This window comes from Echinops telfairi, unplaced genomic scaffold, assembly GCF_000313985.2.
Source record: "Echinops telfairi isolate 266 unplaced genomic scaffold, ASM31398v2 ScPeMD7_5;HRSCAF=22, whole genome shotgun sequence".
In the NCBI taxonomy this organism is placed as follows: domain Eukaryota; kingdom Metazoa; phylum Chordata; class Mammalia; order Afrosoricida; family Tenrecidae; genus Echinops; species Echinops telfairi.
In genome coordinates, this window is record NW_022103901.1 from 13,301,947 (window position 1) to 13,306,994 (window position 5,048).

Genomic DNA, 5,048 nt, shown 5'->3' on the forward strand with positions numbered 1-5,048 from the left:
AGAACTAGAAAGGCGAGGCTCACCACCAGTTTATCCCTCTGCCTTTCAATTAGCCCCACATGTGATTACCGGCCAGGCTGGCACAATTAACTAACTCAGACGGCTAGCAGGGGTCTTCTTCAGACTCATGTCGCTGCCGGCAGCCGATGGTGCAGAAAGATGAGGGGGTGCAGGAAGATCACGGGCTGGTGGGTGCAGAGTACCGGGGATCTGAGGTCAGTGGGAACTTGGTAGGACAGACAGCTCTCAGGATTGGGCGGCCGGCGTGGACCGCCCCTGGAGACAGACAGAGCCCCAGTAAGCAGGAAAATGAAAGGGGGCAGAAAGTCCGTATCAGTTTTTGAAGGAAAAAACCCACACCATTCATCCTGTTTGTGCCCTCATTTGAAGAGGACTGACTATTAACAACAGCAGCTATCGCATCACAGAGATCTCAATCAGTTCCATTTACACAATTCTCACTGAAAAATTAACATTACTTCAACTCTCGGCCTGACTGTTACACCCAGAGCAGTGACAGACAAGAGTAGAACTTTACTTAGACATTAACTAAGTGGACCAAGATCCTGAAGCATGTCTTGGAAGAATGGGAACCGCAGAAGGAACCTGGCTTTTCCAGTATACTTCTAAAGACAAAACAGGACCAAAGCAGTGGCTCCTAGAGGTGGAAGTGGTCCAGTCAGTGTGGAAGTGGTCCAGTCAAGGGCAAAGGTCATGGCGATCGTTTTTGTTGTCATGCTCAAGGCACCTTGCTGGTGGACTGTCTGGAGGGCCAAAGTAGGACACTGCTTTATTTATTTATACATTATTGGCGTGTTTTCCCGAGTCCTTTCCCACAATGCTCCTCTTCAATCCTCGCATCAAACAAGGGCAGTTTTGCAACAGTTTCGATGGGAAATTTCTAGACATCTTCCTGGAATCATTTTTCCCATCACAACAATGCACCTGTTTGTTCTGCTAAGGTAGCAAGGGCTGTTCCACGCAGTCTTGGTTACTACAGCTAACCAGACGGTAAGCCTTGAAGTCAGACTGATTTGTTTCTTCCCCAATTATTTATAGACATTTTAGGATAATCTTGTTTGCATCTGTGAAAACTCTCCCTGTGGTTTTGAAAGGGAATGCAGTAGACCTATCTGGTCAGGTGGGGAGAGCTGGCATCTTTACTATGGGGAGTCTTCCAGTCCGTGAACATGGCCTCGGTCTCCATTTGTTTAGAGCTCCGATTCCTTTCATCAGCATGGGTAGTGATTGGTCGACAAGTTTCACACATGCTTTGTTAGATTTATACCTCAGTGTCTCAATTCTTTCGAGAGATCGCAAATCATACTTAAATTTGCGTTTTCATACTTGTGCATCTACTTCTATGCACCTACATAGTTTCTTACGTCATTTTGTCCTCCTTTCACCTTGCGAACCACAATTGTTTGCCTTGGAATGATTTTTGTAGACGTCTTGGGATTTTCATTGTAGACAATGATGTTATCTGTAAATAGGAAGAGGGTTTTTTTTTTCCATTCCTGATATACATGACTTTTGTTTTATTTCCTTGGCGATGGCCTAGAACTTGTGTCACTACTTGAATATGAATTGAATATGAAAATGAACGGTGAGAGTGGACATCCTCGCTTTGGTACCCAGTCTGTGTGCATGAACCTTTCGTTTATTGTTGGTTTAGAAAGATGCTTTTTATAAAATCCAGGAAGCTCCCTTTAGTCCTTATTTTTTTTTCTAGGATTTTTTTAATGAGAGAGAGTTTTATATAAAGGGTAAGTGTACTTTTCTAGGAATTTTTATCATGAATAAGTATTGGCTCTTGTCAAATACCTTTTTCTGCATCAATTGATATGATTACAGGATGTTTTAATGTGATCTATTGCATTGATTGGTTTTCGAATATTCATTCCACCTTGCATCCTTGTAACACACCCCTCTGAGCTATTTTGATCTAATTCTTTGATATACGGTTGCATTTTATTTGCTTGTATTCTATTAAGGAGTTCTTCCTGGGCGGACCTCCCCAGGGCTGTGTTAGCTGTGGGTCTGAGCGCCAAGGTGGAGGTGGAGCACCTGGTGAGTGACCCACTCTCAAGAGCTTGGTTTCCTGTCTGGGCGAGGTTTGCCCCCAGGGAGGGATGCTTTCTTGGGGATGGGATGATAAGGAAGCCACTACACTGAAGGGGCTAGGGCGTACTGGGAGATGCCAACAGGCACTGAATTCAGCTGCTTCCGAGAAACCAGCCATTGCAAACCCAGTGGAGCTCAGTCCCACTCAGACAACGCCTGGGGTCAGTTGGGAAAGAGGGCGCCTCTGGTTATTTTGAATCCTTTACTATCCTGTCGTAGATGCCCTGGTGCCATAGTGGTTACATATTGGGCTGCTAACCACAAGGTCAGCAGTTCAAAACCTCCAGCTGCTCTGTAGGAAAAAGAGGAGGCTTTCTACTCCCTAGAGAGTACCAGTCTCGGAAAGCCACAGGGGCAGCTCTGCCCTGTCCTGTAGGGCTGTTATGAGTTGGAAGTCCTCGGCGGCAGTAAGGTGTTTTGTTTGCTGGTTGGTTTTTCTTTTCTTTTTGCCCTGGCTCCCTCCCTGGATCCTGTCTATTCCGACTCACAGCGACCCCCCAGGACAGGGTAGAACTGCCCCTTGGAGTCTCTGATTCTATAGCTCTTTACGGGAGTAGAACGCTGCCTCTCTCTACCGAGAGTGGCTGGTGGATTAGAACTGCTGATCTTGGGATTAGCAGCTCAACCCATAAGCCACTGCGCCACCAGGGCTCCTGCAGTGCAGGCTAAAGGGGAGGGCTGCGGCAGCTGAGGTGACCAACCCTGGCCACAGAGAGGAAATCACGTCAGAGCCACTGGAGGGGAGCGTGAGCCGGTAGTGCCCGTGGCACTTCCGTGGCGTTTCCTCCTTCAGCTCCCGGCCTGGCGGGTATCAGGCATAAAGAAAACCCACGGGACTGGCCACCAACCTGTTCCCCAACCGAGAAGTCTCTCGCCTGCCTTCTGCTCTTTTTAGCCTTTTCCTTGTTGGGTTTGTTTTGGTTTTGTGGCTTTGAAGGCCCCAGGTGTACAATTGCTCCGTAGGGTTCTCTTGGCTGGAGTCTCTCGGTAGTCGATCGCCAGGTCTTTCTTCCACTGTGCTACTGGGTGGGTTTGAACCCTCAACCTTTTGGGGATGAGCCGTGTGCAACTGTTTGCCCCTCCCAGGGTCCTTTCTTACCGATTTTAGTTGTACTTACGGGGGAGGAGAAAGGTGAAGCTCTACTCTCTTGTGATGAGCGACAGTTTGGAACGCCCACGGGGGCAGTTCTGCTCTGTGCTACAGCATTACTTTGAATGGAGTTGACACAATGACAGTGAGAGTAAGTGGGGGAGGAAGAGGTGCCCTAGTGGTTATGTGTTGGGCTGCGAACGGCAAGGTCAGCCGCTCTGTGGCTTACAGATGAAGCTTTCTAGTCCAGGAAAGAGTGACAGTCTCAGGCACCCACAGGGGCAGCTCTACCCTGTCCTACAGGGTCGCTGGGAGTCAGCTTCGACTCAGTGGCATTGGGTCTTGGCTTTTTGGTTTTAGAGGGAGGAATAGAAGTCCCTGAGTGGCGCAGAGGTCTCAGCACTAGGCCACTTACGGAGAGGGCAGTGGTGCGAACCCAACCAGAGGTAACTCTGAAGAAAGGCCTGGTGGTCCGTGAGATAGTTAACATTTATTGTGCCGACGTGGCCGATGAACACATGCGGGTTAATTGTAGCACGGAGAGATAAATGGCTCTGGTTCTCGGGTCTCTTGCTCTTGATGGTCGGACCAGGGTGCAGGTGCCTTAGCCAGTTCCCTGCTTCAGCTGGCAAGGCTCACTTCCTGCAGGACATCCCCAAGGAGAAGCCGCATGGACCTACTCCGATGCAGCCCTAGGTGCTGGAGCACCCATGTGGAGACCCCTGTCAGTGCTGAGATGCTTACACGCTCACTGACTCGGCTTTCCTCCTGAAGTCGGCATCATTGCGTGTATTTTGTGAGATGGAGGAGGACTTTGTGGATTGGTGTCAGACATATGGGCTAATGTAGGACTTGTGGGCTTGGGCAGCACTGGGTTGGGATGTTTTCTTGATGTGCACTTACCCTTTATATAAAACTGTCTCTTATGCATGAGTTTCTGTGGATTTGTTTCTCTAATGTACCCAGGCTAACGCAGTCTGCGTCTGAAAGATTGCAGCCCCGGGAAACCCGGTAGGACACACTTCCTTCCGCGCTGCCTCACACGGGGTCACCGGAGTTGGGGTTGACTGGATGGCCACTGGTTTTAGGGGGAGGGGCAGGGAACAGCTTTCTGAGGTCGACATCTTCCCAGGAGTGGAAGGAAGCCCGTCACCTGTCTCTGTGGCCTGCTTTTGGAGGCCGCCTTATCCCCCTGCCCCTCCCAGTGAAAGACCTTCGGTGAGCCCGCGCAGTGCAGATGCTGGGCGTGGGTCCCCCTCCTGACAACCAACCCGAGAAAAATGGACAATGAAAAGACGGGCTTTCCAGAGGACTCTGGCTGAGATTGAGGGAGAGGCCAAGGATGGCTGTGTGTGTGTGTGTGTGTGTGTGTGTGTGTGTGTGTGACACCTCTATCCCCTGCACCTGCAGGGCCGTGTCCCCCCAGTCCAAGGAGTGGAGAGTAACGTACTCTACTGACTTCCTAGTTTATTTAAACCTCGAGCGCCTTATCATAGCCTCACACCAACAGCACGAAAGTAAACAAAGCCGCTTTCCAGGCCCCGGGAGAGAGAAGTTGATTTAAGATAGAGGGCTTTCAGAGGCCACTCAACCGCTAGTGGCCTTATCAGCCACACAGGCCATGCACCCCTGTAAAGGGCACCGCTGTGTGACATGGTGGCCCTGACTCGGAGTTCGTGCCTATGACTGACGGCACACCAAATACCTTTGCGGGCTGCCAGGCTGCCACCTTCCCCAGCCAGGCCAGTGCCTGCGCTTTGCGCTCTTGAGCACCGTGGCCATAGGGATGGGGAGGAGCCACTCTGGGGATTGACAGCATGGGCCTCCCTCACTG